The sequence below is a fragment of the Meriones unguiculatus genome, chromosome 2 (genome assembly GCF_030254825.1).
Source record: "Meriones unguiculatus strain TT.TT164.6M chromosome 2, Bangor_MerUng_6.1, whole genome shotgun sequence".
Classification (NCBI taxonomy): domain Eukaryota; kingdom Metazoa; phylum Chordata; class Mammalia; order Rodentia; family Muridae; genus Meriones; species Meriones unguiculatus.
The window spans coordinates 83990881-84014423 of NC_083350.1; the positions used below are offsets into that span (position 1 = coordinate 83990881).

The 23543-nt window shown below is 45.7% G+C and overlaps 2 long non-coding RNA genes across 2 annotated transcripts; one reads left to right on the top strand and one right to left on the bottom strand.

The window, feature by feature from the left end:
- The first annotated feature begins 748 nt into the window (after positions 1-748).
- On the top strand, positions 749-3982 carry LOC132652154 (uncharacterized). Its single transcript, XR_009589637.1, has 2 exons — positions 749-1289; positions 2788-3982. It is a non-coding gene; the product is annotated as an uncharacterized LOC132652154 (long non-coding RNA).
- An 8597-nt stretch (positions 3983-12579) lies between these two features.
- LOC132652401 (uncharacterized) lies at positions 12580-14088 on the bottom strand. The gene is made up of 2 exons (XR_009589940.1): positions 13647-14088; positions 12580-12793 (listed from the first exon to the last, which is right to left on the bottom strand). It is a non-coding gene; the product is annotated as an uncharacterized LOC132652401 (long non-coding RNA).
- Positions 14089-23543: the final 9455 nt, after the last annotated feature.

The following is a 23543-nucleotide window of genomic DNA, read 5'->3' on the forward strand; positions in this document are numbered from 1 at the left end:
AATGTTGTAAGATGCAGAGAAGGGTTGCATAGGAACGTCTGTTGGGCTGGTGTCAGAACCTTGGAACAAGGTAAGCGTGTGACAGACACTGTCCAGTGTAGAAGTCCAGCTAGCTTCAGTGTGGAGATGTCCTTAGACTTCCCAATGGCCTCGGGGTACTAAAGGTGAAAGCTGTCAACAGAGAATGGAACAGAAGGTGAGGAAACAAAATGAGTGGTATAAACTGGCATCCTGAGTAGTTGGGTTAAAGAGAGAAACGCTTAGGCTAGGGGTAAAGGACCAGTCAAAGAAAGCTGTTGAAGGTGGAAGACAGAGCATAAACCACAATAGGAAGTCTGCGACATACCAGCGCAAAGAGACAGAGAAGCTTGAATGACAGGGTGCGGAATTCTGGGGAAGCGGTACATTAGAAGCTACTGCTCAGTGGGTGAACGTGCAGAGTTAAAGAGAAGGCCAAGCCTGCCGCGCCTCCGTCTAACCTCTGCTGCTGACAACACAGCTTCAGTGTTCACTGTTCAAGCCAGTGGGGTTCTGCCCAAACCACTCTGAGGCCACGGGGCTGTCACAGGCACCCCATCAACCAGCGCTAGCTGTACCCCAAGTAAACTGCTCGGAGGAGTGGCAAGGTCTGGGCTCCCGAAAAGCCAATACGGAGAGCGGGCTGGAACAGTATCAGCAGAAGAGTGCTCAGCGGAAGCGCGGTCAGGGAGCTTGACCCTGATACAGCCAGAAAGAGGAAGTCCTCCCCACCACTGCCAGGCGTGAGGTCGCTGTGAAAGCCTGCGCTGTGCTCTGCCAGCGCGCGGAGGTAATGGGCCTTCCGAACCTCTCAGGGGCTGAGACACAGAAACCTCTGTCTGCAGAAACTTTGAAACCTAATCTACTAAAGACAAGATGTGACTTCCTGGAGGGAGGTGCACACGGGCGACTCTGGCCAAGGAATTTTGTCAGGAAGTAGCGCAGCCCCACCGGAAGCCAACCCAGGAGGGCGTACTGAATTAACGTGTGGGAATTACCAAGACTAGCGACCCTCCCCAAGTGGACAGAGCCTGATAGGAACGAATATCCAGGGAGAGCGGGAATCGAACCATCCCCCATGAAGACGCACCGAGGGCAAGAGTTCTTCTGTTTCTTGTTATTTGAGAGATCTTGGCCAGAGAATGGGACACTGGAATGTGACACTATGCAAGAATTTCAGATACATTTCTTCCTAACTTTCATGCCTGTCTTTAGTATCCAAAAAGATAACATCAGTGTCATCCAGACCAAGGTCTCTGATTGCATTCCAGGTGAGTAATCTTGAATAAGAAATTTAATGCCTCCGAGGATCCTTTTCTTTAGCTATAAAACTAGAGGTGGTAAAATGCCCTCGGTGGTCAAGTGAGAATCAAGGGGACTGACGAATGTGTGGCCCGACACTAAAAATATAGAATGTATAGTATAGCAGTCTGAGCCACTGCAGCATGCGGTAGTTTACACTATTGCCTTACGGACGCAGTTACCCTCACCGTGCAGGAAAGGGAAGTTTTAGCAGCAGCCTGAGAGCAAGCCTCAGTGTGTGTCACTCACTACATATCCTTACGACTGAGCTGGGAGCCTGGCACCTGAGAGATCGTCAAAGAATGGATCTGTTACCAAAATACATGCTGCCTTCTACTTTATGGTGCTTCTACCTCAGTATATTTGGGATAGAATTGTTTTTTGTTTGTTTGTTTGTTTGTTTGTTTGTTTGTTTGTTTTTTCCTGAATATATACTTCTGGTTTAGTCCATATGCAAGCCCTCCTGCCTTCACTCTATCAAGACTCACTTTGTATCCACTGCCATGCTAGGAACTTGGGATATAATATTGCAAAAATGGGCAAAAGCTTTGCCCTCATAGAGTTTGCATAATTAGAAGATCATAAATAGGAGAATCTAATTTAATAACTTTATAAATAAACCACTAAGGAGAGACCCCCTATCTGTCTGTCCATCCCTCTGTCCGTCCATCCGTCTGGATTGGGGGTGGGTGTAGGGCAGAGGTCAACCTCAGGTACTGTTTCTCAGAAACAGTCTACTTTTTTTGAGACAAGGACTCTCAATGGGACCAGAGACTCACCAGCTCAGCTAGGCCAGCTAGACAGTAAGTCACCAGCATCCTCCTGTCTCTGTTGTAACCTCAGCACTGAGATTACAAGTAAGTACCATCGTGCCTGAACCTTTACATGGTTTGGGGGACTCAAACTCAGCTCCTTATGTGTGTATAAGTATATCCATGTATGCCAGTAACCGCAGCATTTGGGGGCCTGAGGCAGGGGATCAATGACCAGTCTGGGCTACAGTGTAAGACTTAGACTCAAACAAAACAAAAACAAACAAACAAACAAACAAACAAACAAAAATAGAAGAGAACAAAGGGTGAGGGTGAAGGAGGGGAGGGGATAGAGAGAGAGAAGGAGAAAGAGGCAGAGAGACTGGACCAGAGAGAAGACCGACATTAGTCAGCATAACAAAAGAGCAGTGAGGCCTTAGACAAAGGTGTTGGAGAAAGGGCTGTACAGAGAAACCAATCAAGGATAAGACTTGTGTGGTTAGAACTGAGAAATGCAGTGTGTGGTGTGCTGGACAAAGCTGGAAAGGAAAGATGCTCAGAGCTTGCAGAGCCCAGAACCTTCACTGATACCAACACAGCTCACACATGGAATGGTGGCGCCATCTTTCTCCATAAAGGTTCTGACCTTAGCCAAGAGAAGTGAAGGCAGGCCTTCGTTTGCCCATTCTCCACCTCCCTGTGTTATTATTACCAGATGGCCACGAGGCATGATGGCACGATGGCAGAGCTCTCCTAACTCGTGGAGAAATGGAGGAAAAAGACAGCATCATTTATAACCACAGAATCGCACAAACCAAGCAACAGGCACCATAGCTCAGAAGCCGGCACAGCTAGCAAGCCAAGCTGAGTTCCCTCCCGGCATGCTGATTCAGAAGCTGCTCTTGCTGGCTGTGTTTGATTCTTCCCTCTCGGGGTGCATTCCTTTAAAGATGTTCCGAATTTATTCTTATTGTGTGTGTGTGTGTGTGTGCGCGCGCGCGCGCGCGCGCACAGGCATGATGGGGAAGTCAGAGGACAACCTTCTGGGACTGTTTTCCCCCATCCTCGCGGGTTCCAGGAATTAAGCTCAGGACTCCAGGCTGCGCTGGAGCACCTTTACCTGCTGAACAACCTCACCAGATTATGTACTTTAGCAATGCTGATTCTACTGCAGATGAAAGTAGGAAACTTATATGCATAAAAGCAGGTTCTTTTCTTCAAAATCATGTCTTTCATCACAGTGAATGACAAGATTCTAGGTTGGCTGACTGGAAACCAGTGAGATGACCTTGTACAACCCAACTCACTTTAATAAAAAATAACCTACATCACGTAAACCTTTTCATTCACTTAACAAGTGTTATATAGTGCTTAAAATACGCTGTAGGCTTTGCTGGTCCGTGACATACATAAAGATAAGTAAATCACAGCGTTTGGCCTAGAAGAGCTCGTAAGACAAATCACTGCAGCTTCTTGCCTGTACCAGTGCTGTAACCCGGAGCCACTGTGTTTTCTGGGAGCCCAAAGGACAGTTCGTTGCCCTTGGGAAGGGGGATGAGGGGCCAGCAGGCAGAAGGCCTTGAGGCCTGAACTGTAGCTCCCAGCAGGAAGCTGTGTTCTCAGTTTGGGAACAGGAGCAAAGCTGTGCTGTAGAGTGTTGGAAGTCCTGTCTGGGGAGATGAGCCAGGAACAGCAGACAGACTTTATGGCCTTCATAAAGCAATGATGGAACCAAATCAATTTCTTAAAACCGGCTTCAAAGCTCTAGAGAGACCAAGTAGTATCACAGCTACTTACTATTTTTCTTTTAAGAAATTGTGGATTTTCATGTACATTCATTTTGAGTGTTTAGAAGTGATTTTCAAATATCATCCAGATCAACACTAAACAAAAACAGCAATGAAGTCTCACTTTTGTGTGTGTGTGATTTATTTTTTATTTTTTATTTTTATTAATTACACTTTATTCACTTTGTATCCCAGCTATAGCCCCCTTCCTCCTCCCCTCCTAATCTTACCCTCCCTCCTCCTTCTCCACCCATGCCCCTCCCCCAGTCCACTGATAGGGGAGGTCCTCCTCTCCTTCCTTCTGATCTTAGTCTATCAGATATTATCAGGAGTGGCTGCATTATCATCTTCTGTGGCCTGGTAAGGCTGCTCCCCCCTCAGGGGAAGGTGAAAGAGCAGGCCAATCAGATTATGTCAGAGACAGTCCCTGTTCCCATCACTATGGAACCCTCTTGGACACTGAACTGCCATGGGCTACATCTGTGCAGGGTTTCTAGGTTATCTCCATGCATGTCCTTGGTTGGAGTATGAGTCTCAGAAAAGACCCCTGTGCCCAGATTTTAATTCACTTTACATCCTGGTTGTAGCCCCATTCCTCCTTGCCTCCCAGTCCCACCCTCCTTCCCTCCTCCTTCCCCCTTCCCCCTTCCCCTTTCCTCTATTCCTCAGAAAAGTGGAGCTCTCTTTCCCATACACCCCAGCTCATCAAGTTGCATCAGGGCTGAGAGGTGTCTTCTTCCCTTGTGGCCTGGCATGGCAGTCCTGCCAAGGGAAAGTGATCAAAAGCTGGCAGGTGAGTCTGTGTCAGATGCAGTCCCTACTTCCCTTTCTAGAGGACCCAAATGAAGCCTAAACTGCCCATCCACCACATCTGTGTAGGGGGCCTAGGTCCAGTTTGTGCATGATCTTTGGTTGATGTTTCAGCCTCAGCAAACCTTTCTGGTCCTGGTTAGTTGGCTCTATTGGTCTTCTTGTGGACCTCCTGTCACTTCCAGGTCCTTTTCTCTTTCCTCCCACTTTTCCACAAGACTCTCTATGCATCACCCAATGTTTGGCTCTGAGTCTCAGCATCTGTTTTGAGGTACTGCTGGGCAGAGGACAACTCTTATAGGCTCCTGTCTGCACACTTAGCAAAGTATCCTTTATAGTGTCAGGGGTTGGCACTCTGATAGGGTAGGTCTTTGGCTGGCCATTGGTTGGACATTCCCTCAGTCTCTGTTCTAGCTGCTCTATCTTTATCCCTGCACATCCTGTAGGCAGGGTAAATTTTGGGTCGAGGCTTGTATGGGTGGGTTAGTGTGCCCCTCTCTGTTATGAGCCTTATCTAGTTAGAGTATGTCTTCTTCAGTCTCTATGGCCTCTGCTACTAGGAGTGTCTGTTTGAGTCCCCCCATATCCTCCCAGGAGCCTACCTTGACTGAGGTCCCCACATTGTCACAGAGATACGCCCACCCTCAGTTTCTCTTTTCTCTACAGGCCTTCTGTCTGCTCTCCCCTGCTCTCCCCACATCTGATATCTACCTTCATATTTCTCTGTGCTCCTTCTCCTACCTTGTTCCCTCTCTTCAGCCACTACCTCTGTCTATCTATTTCCCATTCTGAGTGAGATTTAAGCATCCTCCTTTGTATCTTCTTTTTACTTATCTTCTTTGGGTCTGTGCCTTGTAGTCTGTTTATCCTGTACTAATATGGCTAAAATCCACTTTTAAGTGAGTACATGCTCCTTTTATCTTATCAGACCACCATGGATTAAAGCTGGATTTCAATAACATAAGAAACAACAGAAAGCCTACAAACTCATGAAAACTGAACAACTCCCTACTCAGTGATCACTGGATCAGAGATAAAAGAGAGAAAGAAATGAAAGACTTTACAGTATTCAAACGAAGTCACAACATGCCCAGACTTATAGGATACAATGAAAGCAGTGCTAAGAGGAAAGTTCATAGCACTCAGTGGCTTCATAAAGAAACTGGAGAGATCCCAGACGAGTAACTTAGCAGCACACCTGAAAACTCTAGAACAGAAGGAAACAAACATCCAAAGAGGACTAGACAGCAGGAAATAATCAAACTCATAGCTGAAATCAATAAAGTAGAAAGAAAGAGAATAATACAAAGAATCAATGAAACCAAGAGCTAGTTCTTTGAATGATCAACAACATAGACAAACCCTTAGCCAAACTAACTAAAAGGCAGAGGGAGAGTATCCAAATTAACAAAATCAGAAATGAAAAGGGGGACATAACAAAAGACAATAAAGAAATCAAAAAAATTGTTAAGTTTTACTTCAAAAGCCTGTACTCCAGAAAATTTGAAAATCTAAAAATAATGAATTATTTTCTTGATAGATTTCACCGAGCAAAATTAAATTAAGATCAGGTAAACAGTTTAAACAGTCCTATAACCCCTAAGGAAATAGAAGCAGTCATCCAAAGTCTCCCATCCAAAAACAGGCCAGAGGCAGATGGTTTTAGGGCAGAATTGTACCAGATATTCAAAGAAAAGCCAATACCAATACTCCTCAAACTATTCCACAAAACAGACACTGAAGGAAAATTGCCAAGCTCATTCTATGAAGCCATACTCACCCTGACACCTACCTAGCCCACACAGAGACTCAACAACAAAAAAAGAATTTCAGACCTATTTTACTCGTGAATATTGATGCAAAAATACTCAATAAAGTACTCGAAAACTGAATCCAAGAACACATCAATTACATCATCCACCATGATCATGTAGGCTTCATCCCAGGGATACAGGAGTAGTTCAACAAATGAAAATCCATGAATGTAATCCATCATATAAAGAAACTCAAAGGAGTCTGGCTTTGTGATTTTTTTCATCCCCTGTTTACTGAGGTCTCAAATGGGAGTGCAGTATAGAAACCACAGAATAACTTCCTTATGCAATCTATGAGTTAAGATAATTTCACCCAACTAAACTAGTAGAGGTTACACTTAATTAGAGCACACTGATTAGGGCATCATGTCACATGCCTGCTTTGAACTTTGAACTTTCTCACTGGACCTGACCTAGACACACTGTCTCACCTCTCTGTGCCCATTTTTTATCCATACAATGGAATTAGCACATTTAAACACTTAAAAAGTTGAATTTGGTATATTTTTATTATAGTTGTATTTATTATATATTGTATCTTTATATTATAGTTGTTAGTGGACAAACTAAGACATTTCATTAACTGTCTGCTGCCAACTATTACCAACATAAAGTTCATCCTATCGGAGGGTAAACAGAAAGAAAGACATCCCACTAAGCGGTTATAAAAATAGCAGAAGGAAGCAAAGCCTATTTTTCTCACGAGTTAAGAAAAATGAAGATGGTATTTTTTAAACTATGCAGCTCTCAAAATTCAGCATATTTAAAAATCCCCTAGGAGGTCTCCTGAAACTGAGTCCTGACAAGCCCTCCTGACCACGGTCAGGGTCTGACGTTAGGTATGACCTGGCTTGCTCGGTGACACAGGGTCTCACCACGTACCGATCTGGACTTAACTCTTGTCCCAGCCTACTGACTGTTGAGTTTGAAGCATGTGCGACCTGACTGTCTGGTAGCTACTTCCAGAGAATAGGAACACTGTTCTCCAGGTAGTGATGTGAGCCATCAGCTGAAGGCTTCTGTTACTCCTAAGCCCAACTGAGATCTGCAAATCCTAGACTTGATCCTTTTCCTTGTTCTCTTGGCTCCAATACATTGCCTACATTCCGCCAAGGAAAGTTCTGAGACAGGCTGGTTTACTTCCTTTAGGAATGAAGAAGAATGACTTTTCACCTTTTCATTTTTAAAGAAAAGGTGCAGTGGCTTCTATCAACAGCAGACATGTGTCACAGAGCAGGAAAGGGTAGTCTCACAGCCTTTCTGGGTTGTCTTGCTGCTGTTCCCCTACGTGTGTGTGTTTGTGTGTTTCCTTATAAAGCTAGGCTAAGAAGTGAAATGGAGAAATGAAATAATAGGAGCAAAAGATTTCCTCCCTTTTCATTCTTCAACAAAGCTTCTTAGTTTGGGGGCTAGGACGTCCTAACATTTCACATACATTATCAAGCAGAGGGGCACTCAGGGAAACCCTGACCTTTGGACCCACTCACTCAAAGAGCCAGCACAGAGCTGACGCTAAGCTAGTCTGAGACATCCTATTTTACTGAGGGGCCAACGTTTTCTCCCTGGTAGGGCAATGCCCTATCCCTCCTCCTGCCTCCTTGAGGTGGGCCACTGGGCCTTTTCCATTCCCTGGGCTGTACCCTACTTTCAGCACACACCTCCCACAGCCCCATTTCCAGGCAGTAGGAGACTCAAGGGTCCATCCCTGTTGCTGGTAGGCTGATCAAACCTACTGAGACAGCATCCTGGCCTGCCTGGTTTCACTCTTTCCCCGATCTGCTCAGCTCACTTTCCTGTTGCCAAGACTGCTCTTTTCTCCCGGCTCTGAACCAGTGAGTGCCCTGGGCAGGGGCCCAGCCTCTGGAGCCATGCCCAGTGCCTGGCCCGCTGCTTGGCCCACAGCCCAGGAGTTGTCAAGAGTGTGGCCTGGGTATGTGTCCTTTCAGCTGCCTGTCCTATAGGCCTCTCCTTGGGGTGGCAGTGGGGGAAATATCCATCCTTGTCATTTTTAGCCTACCCAAAGCTTCTTCTTGCCCTTGCAGTGGAAGTGGGCTTGATGTGGCTACAAGCACCACCTAATCGAGGTACGGGAACTTTTAAAGGCATGGGGGGATTCATTGTGAGCCCTCTAGCGCTCATAAAATGATTTAGAGGGCTTTGGGGGCCCTGAGTGGTAGATTTTCCAGGAACCACAGCTGAATGTAGCCTCAGTTTACAGGCCTATTTTAGAACTTCTCCTCCCTTGAAATCCTTTGGTAAAAATAGCCTTTCTGATATTAGGGAAATAATGGCTAGGCTGGGCCTTAAACAGCATATAAGTGGCCATTGAACCTATCAATCTGTGTCCCTAGGGTGGCACCCACCATTTCACAGCCACCTACTGGAGCTCCAGAGGAGGCCTGATGGGACAAGCGCAGGGGTGGTAGTGGGGTGCTTCAGTAAGGACAGATGGACGTCGAGGGCATGGCCTTGAGAAGGAGCCAGCGGCCAGGAGAAGATTGACAGGGCTCCCGAGCACAGAGACTTGCACAATGTGTGTATCTCCAGGGTTGAAAGACTTGAGGAAATTATAGGAAATAAACATACCATGTGGCCACTAGGTGGGTGGCCTTCGCGCGTGCTGCAGATCTCAGAAACTGCAGCTACGGCAGGCTAAGCTTCCCCGTATCTGATTCCCAGGGGCAAACTTGAACTGAGTTAGTGTTGCTTATTAACAAACCAATGCTTCTTTTGTTTCTTTCCTAAAAGAGGCAGTTAGCCTTTCAGACAGAAATCTATATGGAAAAAATACTTTCCCCAAAAATCATATGCAAGAGAGCCAGATTTCATTCCTAATCGGGACTTTTCATTTCCAGCTGTGAGCGGAGTGAGATGCCTAGTTTGGGTTTTTAGAAAACAAGTCTAGCTTGCAAAAAAAGACAATTAGAAAAAAAAAAATCTCATTTTACCTATATTCAGCAATTTTGGAAAGAAAAGCACTATAGCACCCCCAAACACGTCAAGTGCTCACAAATAATTGCCACCATGACTTTCATGATGGCCACAGTGAGAAGACAGTTCAAACTCTAAAGCCACAGTGTCACCTGACTTCTGCCCGTCTAACAGTCACACGTATCAGTTCCCACAGGAAAGAGCCCTGAGCACAGCGTCGTGGGCGGCAGGATTTATCTAATCCCCACTTTTGCAATGGGCTGGAGATACTTTCCACATTCCACTTTTCAAAAGTCACTACAAATTCTTTAGGTCGCAGGAGTGAAATTAAACATCCTGCCATGGGTAACGGGAAGTGGAACCACGGCCCTTAGCCCCGCGTGCAAAGACTAGCTTCGTTCCAGCCCAAGTCCTGCTGAAAGAAGTCCACCTTGTAAACTTTACACTCTTTATGGACAAACAAAGTTCACGACAACTTTACGGGGGAAATGGTGATTCCATGTGGTACTAAAATGTCGAACTACAGTTGTGATTAAGGGTTTGCTAGTCAACTTCGGATTTTAGAATATTTCTTGTTTAACTTTACCATCTAACACATAAACTAATCATGTACTAATAAACTAATCATAGGTTTGTTGTTGATTTTTTTAACTGTAGCAGCAACCCTGGACATGTAAAAACATGTTATGGGATATTGGACAGCAACAGACCTCAAGAGCAGCCAGAATAATCTCGGATTAAAACTGGCATCAAGTCTCAAACAAGCGCGTTCACTCAGTAGATAGCACTGAAGCCTGAACTGCTTATGGAAGAGAACAAACACAGAAGCCACGCAGTGCAGAGCAGCACACAGACCACAGTGTGCACAGGTGTCTAAAACACAGACTGACGGTCCAGAAAAGCGTCCCAGAGAAGCAGAACTCTCTGCCTTCCTTCCTCCAACCCCTTCCTCACTCACATCCCGCCCCCTCCCAACAGCTTTCATTCTGACCCAAATTTGCTAGCTTATTGAAAACGATTCTACCTTCCTCATTACAAAACTCATTTGAAGTAAAGCTGCAGAATTTTGAATTTAGAGTATCAAAAATTATGATCTTAAAAGAATGGATTTGTGATCATTTAAATTCACATGTTATTTCTTCTTTGTCTATTTGGTGTTTAATGATACAAATCTAGCCTAATGCCTAGGAAACTTGTCTTAGCAAGCTAGGCAAAAACACAAAACAAAAAACCCACAGCCTCGCCTCTATCATGGAAGAAATATGCACAAGTGTTAATTTTATACAAACAAGGTTGAAATGGGCGGGGTCTTGTGATTGACATCCATTTGTCACTTTCATTGGAAAATGTTATGGATAGCTTCCAATACACTTAGACAAATTTAGATGAATGAAAGTGCTGACTAACGATGCTATTATCTGTATACCAAATATAAATGAAGCCTGAAACCCTGTGTGGGTCACTTGACCACCAAAACAAGGGAGGAGGGGAGCTCAGGAAACTGAGAAAGAAATGTGTTGAGATGGCAAATTAATGAACAGAAATGGCATTCAGACATGTCAAAAGATAAAACAGATTTAGTTTTTGGAATGAAATCTAAATCTAGTAAACAGGGCCAAGTCTCATGAATTGCAAAAATTACATCATGTACAATCATTTTAGCAAGAAATGTATTTTAACCATCAATAGCTAAAGGTGGTTATTTTAGGAGAATGGAGCCAATACATTTGTTTTCCTGAGGCAGGCAGGGGCAATATTGAGCTACTCCTGAACTTCATTAATATTCATTAATTTGTAAAGCACTTTGGTTAGCTTTGGCTATTATCTATATAGATACTTTGCCCTTAAATAAAAATAATTACAATAATTTCATTATTTAAAATGTAATTAGCATGAAACTAAAAAACCCTACATTTTCATTAGTGGACTTTATTCATTGGAGAGTTTTGTTTTGTTTTTTTTTCCAAAGGATTCTGTTCTAATTGAATTCCTGGGGTAAAATTCTAATAATCATACTTACTAAAATAACCTAAATGTAACCAAAATTAAACTGAAAATACTTTTTAAGTTTTTTTTAAATTAATCTCCACTTTAAGGAATACCATAGTTGGCCCAGTTCGCTCTGTGAAGGGACCCGGTTGTCTGACGTTGTTTTGCACTGCATCCCCAAGTCTTTCCCAGAAGACTGTCTTTTCAGGTCCAGTGCTTTCCATCCCGATGCACGGTTACTGATATTTACCTTAGAGTAACCAAATCCAGATGCGCACAGAGCTCACTTGCTGTAAAAAGAAATTGTTTCCTTGTGCTCACTGCTCCCACTCTTGAGGAGAAACAGAAAGCTATGAAAATCATCCTTGTACAGCTAGGAAATTGCAGACAGAAATGCAAAATAGTTTTATTTGTAAATAAACCCAACTGTATGAACCACTTAATACTTTATTCTGCCAAAGCCCTTCGGCTTTTATAAATCAGGCTTTTTACACTGTGACGGATTAACAACCAGGACAAAATATTCATGCATATGCAGTTAGAGGTGGGACCTTCCACCTCTCCTTGATTCACAGCATCCATTGTTTACGTGTTGAGTCACATTTGTAGATTATGAGAAGACAAATAAATAAGATTAAAATATAACCGGGAGAAAATAAGTCTGAATTACCTGAAAAATTTTAAAGCATGGCCAAGGGGAAAATTCACTATAGGAAGCAACTACATTCTTAAGAAGGCATGCCCCTCCCCCCAGTTTTGGGTATGGTATATATGTGCGAGACCACACATGTGTAAGGGCATCCTGGCATGACTGGCGTTAAATCCATTTATTTACTTGTTTGGCAAGAGTAAATTCCAATCATGAAACATACCTCAGCTATCCAGAGTCTTCAGTTTTGGCATTCTGTTGTCTCTGGTTGTTACTTGGTTTTGGTATATGTCTGAGATAAACTGGACCCTGGAGTCTAGTACAATATCCCCGTTAAGGTTAGTTTGAAAAGCAGGGAAAATGTCTTTTTGTTATTGAAGATACACGCCTACAGGCTAATTTTTCAAAACACATAGTCATTAAGAGCAGACCATGGAGAAGAGAAACTCAGCTCCTGGCTCCCTAAGTGGATTCAGCTTCCTCCCCACTCTAGCAATGCTACAGTTGGATAATTCTCCTCAGAGATGTTCATTTCCACTCAAGTTTATTTTGGAAGCCGGGGAACAATACTGCTGTGTCCTTGGTGGCTACATCTCCAGTGCAAAGAGCCACGATTTGCGCTGCCCACTGTTGAGACACGAGGTCCTTCAGTCGCCCACGTATAATCTGGCATTGCAGGACGGCCATGCAGTGTTACACCGTGTTCTGAGGTCCTGGGTTTGAACACGGTGGGTCCTAGCCCTTGGAAATTATATCTAAAGTTAGAATCAGCAAATATCACCAACCTCGCTGGAGAAACTGGATCCCAAACAGATCCACTTGAAGAAGGCCCATTCCTCTCAACTCTTTCAGGCCCACCAGCCTCAGCAGGATGGAGTTAATGGAAGAGAAAGGGTTAATCCCAGCTGCCCTGTCCACTCCCAACTCCAGCTTTAGGGGGGCACCAAAGCATCTCAGCAGGGAGCAACTGCAAACCACAAACACCAAACCAGGTGCCTGGCAACTTCTACTAACGCGGGTTGCTGGCCGAGGAAGGAGTCCGAAGTTTGGACAACCGGCCGGGTATCCGAACGGACCCACTAAAGACAGACACGGTCATATCCCAGGATTCCCCTTGAGTGGCAGTCCAAGTCTCAAGATGCATTTTATGACCTCAATGCCCTTTATTCCGAAGGAGGTTTAAACGTCCTGTGAGAGCGTTAAGGCACAGCGGGCATGGGGTGGGGGTGTCTCCCCTGCTTTGCCTGGCCACCGCTTCCACATAACCTTTGTGGCGGGGTTAGGATGCAAAGCCACCTTTGCCCAGGTGGTGCAACCTCAAAACAGGCGGAAGCCAACAGGCTGCAGGACCAGCCTGCCGCTCGGCCCAGCTCCCTCTGCAAGCCCTCCGCAGCCCCGTCCCCACTGCCCTCCCGGGCCGGCCCCTCCCCCACCAGCCCCCCAGAAGCCCACAGGGCTCTCAGAGCCCAGCAGCGGTCCTAACAGCACCCCAGCCTTTCCGGGAGAGGGGGGATCGTGACATCACGGGCAGGTTTATTTGGGTTTGTTTGTTTGCTTGTCGGCTCGATTAAATACTCGTGGAAGGTGAACGTACCCCACACAGGAGAAGTTTGATGTTGACAAACTTCTGGTGGCAGCGAGACTGTGTCAGCACAACTTCCGGGATAATGAGAGCTGCTTTGCAGGGAGCGCGGCGGCGGCGGCGGGAGGCTGCCGCAGGACGGAACAGCAAATGCTATTCAGCCCGAGCAGTTTCAAGTCGCCCGAGCTGGGGAATTACTGTAGTCGAGCTTCGGCTCTTACCATCGGCGCTGGATCTGGGCGCGCGTTAGGGGGGGAAGCTGCAGGCACAGGGCGCCGAGAGGGGAGCTTTCAAGTTACTTTGCTCCTTGCCTGCACCCGGCAGAGGCTCGCAGGCGGCGTGGTAACTGCAAACATCTTGTTCCCTGCTTCTTTGGGCGGCTGCCCTGGAACCAACCAACTTTTCTCTCCCCCAAAACTCCCTCTTTGTTTCAAATAGGACTCTCCAAAATTTATTCTTGGGAAGACTGACAGCCGGGGTCAAGAAACAGCTGTTGAAGTTAATGTTTCTTCCTCCCACTTCGTCTGATGGTTGTGCCCTGCCAAGACAAAGTGAGAGGCACTGCCTGGTGGCTTTTTTAGACAGACGAGCATTAGCCACCCCAAAAATTTTAAAAAGAGGCAGGGAGGGGTGCGGGGGGTGCATTTTCCTGCCTAGCATACAATCTGATCAGAAAGGCAACAGCATGTGCCTTTCAACTTGAGTTGATTACTTGCTGAAAAGATGCAGCAGCTTTTAGTTCTGAGCACTTCGGGCATGAGGGTGGGAATGGAGGTGGGGGTGACTGACACTTTACATTTCGGTAAAGGGGGCAATGCTTTTTTTCTCCTCCCGCCAGACCCACTTGACCCTCCAGGAGAGATAGAATGGCGTGGGGAAGGGGCAGAGGAGTAAGGTGAAGTCACATTGCAGCCCTGGAGGTGGCAGAGAACTTGACAAACCATTTTTATTCAGAGATGACCATAACCCAGCTAAGGATGCCATCCCGTCTTAGAACCTCTTGGTTCATCTTTCAGACCAGGCCTGGCTCCTCTTCCTTTCCTTAACACAAGCTAGTCTTTACCCCAAAGGTATCCTAGAGCAGACGCCTTCCGCCTTCCGCCTTCACCTTCAGCGTGCTGCACTCTCCAGCGGGACAGTGGTGAGGGCTGTGAAGGGACGGCTTAGGAGCGTCCTCCTGAGTTGTCTTGCCCTGACTGAGCAATGCCTGCCGAGGATGGGTGAACTTGAGTCTTCCCACGCAAGAGAACTAACCACTCTGCCACATGGCCTGTTCTCTGCTGGGAATGCTGGGCTTATTGGGTCCAATCCTGTGAAGACACAGAAGGCCCCTCCACATCACCACATGGCAATGCAGCACCATCACAGACTGCTATTGCATCAGCCCCAGGGATATTTTAGGAAGCTCTCAAGCTGGGTCCAGCAAGGCAGGCATCAGGACCATGCTGCCAAAACCGGAGCTGCTGGACAGGTGGCCGGTTGCCTTCTCCATCCTCCTTCATCCGGGCCTTCTCCGAAGCAGGCGGCTCTGCTGGGGGTCTTCCCCACCCTCTCCTGCCCAGCTCCCAGACGCCATGACCACTGTTTCCTCCAGCCCCTTTGCTGGGTGGCAGCTCTTCTCCCTCGGTTCCCCCTATGACACGCACTCAGGGAAGTCTTCAGGAGTATTTGTTCCTGTTGTAGTAAGACAGCGGGCTGCGCTTTGAGTCACAGCCCCACACACGTAGCCCCCAGCATGGGCGCCCTCACAGCACGGGCTGCGTTGACTTGGGCGAACTTTTCCCATTCCCCCAACTGTGCCTCTGTCTCCCAGGGGTCTAGTACCAGGGTGGTGGCGGGGAATCAGTACGCCATCAGCAAGTGCCCCTTCTCCTGGGCCCCGCTAAGGCCATACAGCAGCCAATTGACTTAAATTTCTTCCGCTGTTTTGTTCTTCCTCAGAGAGGTGGCCTTAGCACTTAGGAGGGTTGAGGAAGGCCTCAACCAATGATTCTGGAGTTGTCAGTACCTACTGCTAGCTCCTGTCGTTTTATTGTGGACCTCCTTTGTTTGTAGGATGACAGACACCACCCTCCAGTGTGGAGGCCTGAGACACCCCTCTTAGAAAGGCTTCTTTGTATAGAAATGTACCCTCAGGGCAAAGCAGGCTCAGCTCCAGGAAAGGCGCAGTACTGAGTCCTGGGTCTGACCTGGGGGTGGTCCTAAGGCTTGGAACTGTGAGCCTCCAGACACAGAGCTTCTGTCTGAGGATGGGGTTGTTGTACTTTGGGGGAGGGCAGAAGAGGGGAACTGTGAAGGTGGAGTCCTTCCCTGAACTGTCCAAAGAACTCCATCGGCAATCAGAACACACCCATTCTTTAAGCTCTTCATACCCAGGGGCCTAAATCTGGGCATCCCAACTTGGGGTGAGGTTCGTACTCTCTCTCTCTCTCTCTCTCTCTCCTGGAACTGACCTTACCATCCCAAGTGGGGTAGCCTTGAACTGCTTTGAGGATCTCATCTGCTTTTGATGGTTTGGGGATAGAACAGTTATTCCAAAGATGATGATGAGAAGACTCCTAATTTACCACAGAGGATATAGGATTTAAATCAGATAGTATACTTAAGGGATTTACTGGCTAAGTGTTTTTTCAAAAAAAAAAAAAAAAAAAAAGAAAGAAAAAAAAGGGGGGGAGAACAATCTACTGTGAATGAAGTACAGTGAGGTCAAGAATATAGAAATTTAAGTCTGGGCTTGTTTTCCTCCCTGGATCTTTCAAATGTTCACTTATACTTTCAAAAAGAATAGTAACCAGAGTGTGGCTTGATGGACATTTTTAGCATTAATGGTTTTATAATGACAGTTGTAAAACTGGAGAGGTATGCTCTCTTAGAGACTTGGGCTATGCCTGGATTAAGGGAGAATGAGAAACACCTAGTGAGAGATGATGACACAGTGAGAAAGGCCTGAGTGCAGTCTCCACAGAACATACATTAGATGTGGGTGCTCTCCCTCTAGTCCCGTGAGCTGGAGTGTTAGTGCCGTGAAGTCGGCACCGGGCTTCAGCCCATGCTTTTAAAAACATTTTCTCACAGAGGAAGAGCATGGAATTGAAGGGAGTAGAAATGAGGGCAGCGCTTCAGATGGCATTTGAGATTACAGAAAGTGGACAGAAATAAAAATGAACCTGGAACTATGGCCCTTTTTACTTTCTAAGTCTAGGCAGGAGCTTAGCGTTGAGCGAAAGGGCTCCCTGTTATTTCTGTGTTGGTTTCTCCTCTAGCTACCCCATCCACACTCCAGTTCTGGTTTTGGGCAGAGCTGTAATTGTCCTTTGTATGGGATCACATGAAATCCTGTGCTGGTTTGCTAATGTGGGAAAATGTCTACTGCAGAGGCGAAGACCACCAAACTAGTTTCATTACTACCCAAGGTGCACTTAAATTCAGCCCTTTAGTGGTGGGCGACTGGCCTGGCTCACTCTTCCACAGTGCTCATTAAAATGTTATTTACATTTTACAATATGGTCTCAAGCCATAAGTTGGGATTTTTCTCTTGGCAAAAAGAAACAAATACTTCTGTGACATCCGGGCTGCAAAGTTTTAACTTTTGCTATGGTCCTGATGGTGGCTTGCAAATCAAGGTCATAGCCTTTCAGGGAGACCTTCCTCCTAGTTCAGCTCAGAAGAGTTGTAGGAGAGGCAAGAGCACACACAAATTCTGTGCTCACCTGAGGATGCTATGCAGCCAAAAAGACTTTGACTTTTCTCTTTGAGGTGAATTTATGGAAAGAACAAGAATCAACACTGATGGAGAGAGCACATCTTCTGTGTAGAACCTGCATGTATGGTGAAGGCGGGGGCTCTCCCTGCACCTCTCACAGCCATCATTACAGTGACGCACATCCCACTCTCAGGGTTAACCATGTTCTCTAGATTCTTACCTCAACAGGTCAGATCAAATTAACATTTTAATGATGTGTTTCTGGCAGTGTTCACGAGGAGGATACATTTTTTAGTGTAAGGCAATGGAGCTAAACAAGTTTTGTTTTGTTTTTAATGGATCTTTGCTGGCTCTGGAAATGAAGTTTCCTTGAGTTCTGGGACACTGAAGATTTTGCAGTATCTATAAAACTACAGGATGTTCCACCTTTCTAAGACAAGCTTTAAGAATTACGGCAAGAGGCAGTTTGAGAAGGCTTTCTTGATGTCCTCACGAAGGATGAAGATCAGAAGCCATTTCTCAGATGGCAACAGGCCAAACATCTAAGCCCTCTGTAGATGCTTGACATCTGGCCACGTCTCGTCACAGGCCGGTCCTGGATGTGGCATTCTCGGCTGAGTTTCACTGTCTGCCGGTAAGGGGCATGTGTGGAATAGTAAATGATGTAGCTCAGTGTTCCATTAGAATCTAAGGGGCCTCGGGACAGTCTCAGGAAGACGATGTGGGGGAAATGCATGAGGACGGCATCGCCGTTCCCTTGTCACCTGCCTGGTGACACCGGATGGAAGGGCCTCCTCTCTCCTGGGGCTTGTCACTCCTGAGACGGTCTGTCAATGAGCCCTTTCTTAGGAGCACGATGGTGGACCTCAAGGTCAACCTCATAGAATTGTTTTAAAAGAAAATTTTAGGAGAAAGCGACCAACTCACTGACCCAACAGAACTTTTATTACAAAATAATAATTTCAGACTCTGGCAGTTACACAACGCAGTCAACTTACCAAGGTGCTGACTCCCCTGAAAGATCTTAGTAATTTAAGACTTTTTGTGTCTCTCTAACTAACAGAGGCGTCTGTTCAAAGAAGATATCCCAGGCTGCGTATAAATATGTGAATATGCAGAATCTTCAATTTCACAAAGATAGTCAGAGACCATCAACTTCAGATATCTAATTGTAATCTAAATATAAATATAATTACACAGTCATCTAAATATAGTCATGCAAATTAATAAATGTCAGCACTTTTGGGACTAAGGAGAGAACTTTGTTTGTTTGTTTGTTTGTTTGTTTGTTTCATTGGTTGGTTGGTTGGTTTTTTTCAAGACCATTTTTCCCCAAAGAAATAAACAAAGTATCTGTTCACAGGATTTACCGCATATGTGACAAATAGAGATGCTACAGGATTTTTCTTGAGAAGTAAACATCAGATGGATGGCTAGGCCCATTCATTAATCAAGTACTTTGTTCTCAGATAGTAATGCTTTGCGTCCTCACGTTGGTTCTAACCTAAAAGTTATCATTTCACACTAACCCTTGGGGTGTCTATAAAACATTATAGTTTTCAAAGCTATGTCTTCACCTTCTCAGATATAAAAAGGAGAAAAGATGTAAAAGGGTTTGTACTCAGTGTACACAAATTATTTTCACACATGTTGAGGGCATTTAAAAAAAAAATCTTTCAAGACAGTGACTTTCAAGACAGTGGCATTTTCTTAATGGGGATTATGCATGTACTACTCCCAAAGACCCAGAACTGGCCATTGCACGAGAATGAGAGACTACGGAGTATAAATGGAACATTTATATTAGGCTAGCTCTCCCCAAAGCTATCATAGCAGAAGGAAAGGTGCGAAGATCACAGCCAAAGGCAGGAGCTGTCACGGTGAACTCATGGCAGTGAGATTACATGCACACGAGCAAACCACCCAAACCTCAGGCATGGACGGTCTAGCATAGGCCCACAGGGAGCAGCACAATCAGGAGGTGCGGTCTGGCTGGAGGCGGTCGGTCTTGTTCGGGAAGCACGTCACTGGGGGCGGGGCTGCTGATCCCCTGTAGAGCTTACGGCTCCTTCTCCATCGGCAATGGACTCAAGCCTCTGAGCTGTAAGCCGGCTCCAATTGAATGTTCTCCTTTATAAGAGTTGCCATGGTCTTGGGGTGCCTGCACAGCAGCAGACCCCTTTCCAATAGGGGAGGGGAACTCGTGCAGTTCTGCCGTGGAAGGGCTGCCCTCACCGAGGAGGCCCGGAGAGGCTGCCCATGGTCCAGCAGATCATGCACGTGAGCAGCACCGAGAGGACCAGGTGCAGCACAGGTTGCTGGAGGGGAACCAGGATAGGGAAAACGGGGGAGGGATGGGAGGCGAGGGGATCGGGACACATCCGATCAAAATACGTATGGGAAATTCTCAAACAAAACAAAAAAATGAGTGCATCTAAGAAGCAGTTTATTTTCATTTACAAGAAGTGAGGTCACAGGTTATTATGTTTTCCATGGCTGGGGTGGTGAACTCAAACCACTTTTCAAACTAAAACGAGTCTCTGATGAACTAACACACGTAACGAACTTTGCCTCATGAAAAAAGAACTTTTAAATGAACTCTTTCCTACAAATGCTTCTCTTTTGGAATGGGTCACAGATCTAAATTATACTACAGAGTAGGCAAGCGGCACTTTCCTTGCATTTCTAAAATTCTAAAGAACAACTTGGCCCACGGGAGTGCTACAGGCATACAATGTGGCCACAGTTGGTGTTGCTGGCGCACGTACCTGTGATGAGCCTACCTACCGTTGAGGTTTCTGCGGGAACTTCGCAGAGGCCACTTGTTACAGCTGAGTACAGAGCCGGCGGCCTCCGGATTGTTGGCTGGGTAACAGAGACGTGCTGCCCGGTTCATGCTCTTCAGCTCTGCCCGCCAGGGATCCTTTCCGGGGAGGCAGGAAGCCTAGCGGGAGCTCATGGTGGAGCTGTGTCTGTCAGTGGGTAGAGCTTGCCCCAAGTTTCGCTCCGCAGCTGCTTTCCTCTCTCCAGGGCTGACCTGCCTGGCGAAATGGATAGCAATCCTGCTATCCTGACAAACGGATAGCAAAAAAAGAGCGTGTGCTCAAGAGTAAGGATCCCGGGTTCAAATCCCGATTGCATCGTAAGCGACCGAGCTGCGCTGATTTACTCTCAGGTTCCCCACTCCTAAGAGGGGCAGAGAGAATAGAAACTCAGCATCAGGCCTCCTGAAACTCTTGTGGTGCTCTAGATGGAACTGTAAGTGGCCTTTGAACCAGTCCCTGGATTTCGCTTCCTGTGGAAGATCAAGGATCTCGTTTTCACTCACCGAGGAGGCTCAGCACCTGCGGCTCCAGCCTTGGAGCAGGATCTCCACTCGGCGGGTTCTAAGACTGAGGAAGGGCCGCACACTCCCCGGACCCAGAGCCTCCCAGCGGCGCTCCCAGCATGGTGAAAGCCGCAGTCTCACCCAGTGTCTGCAGCTTGGCCGTGGTGAAACACCTGGGAGACGGAGGGATCCCTGGTTTGACCGGCGCACAGCCTATTTTTCTTATCTTGGTGTTTACTTTTTTGCTTATTCTTTCTCTCCATTTCTTTGGCTCTCTCTCTCTCAGATAAGCCATTGAAAAAAAATACTCTTAACTTATTTTACTCTTATCTTATTTTAAAATGTAAATGCTCATTAAAAATGAGGCTACCCAGACAGGCCCTCTTCCTTGCCACACCAGCCAGAGTGGCCACTGCTCCTTTGCCGTTCTTTCAGGTCACTTCATTTGCGAGCTTTAGTGTTTTACCGCTGTCCATAAAAGCGCAGTTAGACTCTTCACTTGGAGCTGGCTTTTTTCTGTAACAATACATTGTGAATGGCTTTTCATGTTCACATACGCTGCATTCCTTGCCAGCGATGCACAGTATAGAAGTTTCTTGTTATTCAACTATTCATTACCGTTACCCGAATCCCAGTAGTTGCTAACTTCTACAGGGAAGCAGAAATTAGTCATAACAGGAAAATGTCCAGTAATGAACTGACCACTTACTAAATTACCCCCACTTGAATGGACCCCTTGACATAATTCCAGCATCTACCCCCACCTTCCTAGCTAATTCTGAGATTGCAGAGGTTGTAAGCATCCCATAATAGGATGTAAATAAAATGCAGTTCAGTTGCAGTGCAAAGTTGCTAATCATGCAGAGGATGCAGGATGTTATGAAGCCACCTGAAGTGGTTCTGGACAAGCGTTTCCTAAGCAAATGAGTGTCTGGCCGTGTTGGGCCCGCTCACAGTGAGAAAAACAACATGATGTTAACAGAGCGCATGCTTCCAAAGGAGACTCGCTGGAGTCTGAGGGGGCTAGACGAGGCTCTCAGGAAACCGGCAAAACCTCGACATCTTCTTCCAAATGACCCCAGTCTTCTGCTATAAAAGTCAGTATGAAGTGAAGGGTGTCAAATTTTGCTACAAAATACCTTTGTTAGGAAAATTTTCCTCCACTAGATCAACGCTTGAGTCGTTCTAAAGGAGTAGAGTGTTGTTTAGGTAGAGTATATGTTCAGTTTTGTTGTATACATTCTTCAAAGAAAAATCATGTCTAAAGATAAGTAAGATAATCTTTCCTTTTATTTTTCACAAAACCAGTCAACCCTTTTGTCCCCAACCTTATTTTGAGATGCTAGTCCCTGTTTATTAAATTTTCGGCTTTCAACAGTTGTATTATTGCAAGCAGGAGCAACAGACGCTGAAAACAGGGCTCCTCATGGACTAATCAGATTCTCCAGGAGGCTTTTGGAAGCAGGATTGACCACTTTGCAGGAGGAAGGCCTCCGGGTGGTTGAGCAATTCAGGGGACAGACAGGCTTGCTGAAGGAGACAGGCAATGGGCTTTCTCTGGTTCTAATCTGGCACATGGATATTTGGACCCAAAGGCACTGAAAAATAAAAAAAAAATAAAAAGACATAACTTCATCTGTGTCCAAGATGGTAAAGTGAGTTAAATGTAGTCTCTTGGAATTGGTTTTAACAATTACAGACTGATTAGTATTTGAATTGTTTCCAGGATTAACTGCTACCATCCATGTGGCCATCAACAACTCTGTACGTGGATACCTTGAGGCAGCTCTAAAGATGTATCAATGAGAGAAATTTCTAGATGTATAAGTCCTGAATCAGGAACAAGCCACACTGAACTTGTAATAGAAATAGCAATGGCTTTACTATTTTTCTTTTCTTTTTCTTTCTTTCTTTCTTTCTTTTTTCTTTTTTTTTTTTTTTTTTTTTTTTTTTTTTTTTTTTTTTTTTTTTTTGAGACAGGGTTTCTTTGTGCAGCCCTGGCTGTCCTAGAACTCACTCTGTAGACCAGGCTGGTCTCAAATTCAGAGATCCACCTGCATCAGCCTCCCTTGTTCTAGGAGTGAAGGTGCATACTGCCAGGCCCAGCTACTATTTACTGTTACCTGCAGAACCTGAGACTATGTTTATCTATTTTTTTCTCCCACATCGCTCTCCATGAGACTATTACTAGTTTTTGGTGAATCATCTGGCAAAAACATATGCCTATCTGCATTGGTTGTGTGTGTGTGTTTCATGCCAATGATAAATCCTTGATCCATAAAATGAACTTTCCCCACTGCCTGTTGAGACTCTGGAAAGTTTGCATGTTGGATGTAGGGAGAGATCAGTTCTTCCGGGCAATGAGGAGTTGAAGTTGAGTCCCCATTCTTCTGCCTGTGTCCCTCTTTGAAGCGGTGTGGTAGTGGCCTACTCAGGATGAAGTGTGCATAGCCAGTAGGGGAAGAGGGCTGGTTAGCTTTGCAAACTCCTGGCCTGTGTTGTGAGAGCCGTGAAAGATCTCAACGTGATGCTGGTAAAAGAGGAGTGGACGGATTCTGTCTTTGGATGCTCTGATGTCACTAAGCCCACACTTCTCACTTTGGGATTCTGCTCACAGAAATGATCAGTTCTCTGGCTATAAAAGATTATCTTATCTATTGATCTATTGAGGAACTGAAATTTGAGAAAAATGGGGGGGGGACTATTGCATGTTTGTCACAAGTCATCAAATGCTGCTCTGTAGTAATGTCCATTTTCTATGTTTTATATAAAAAAGAAGCCACAGATTTCTCAAAAATATTAAATGTAGACTTAGTGCATGAGCATTAGGCTTATAGCACTTCCGCTTTAAGGCATACACCCAACTTTGGTGAAAAGA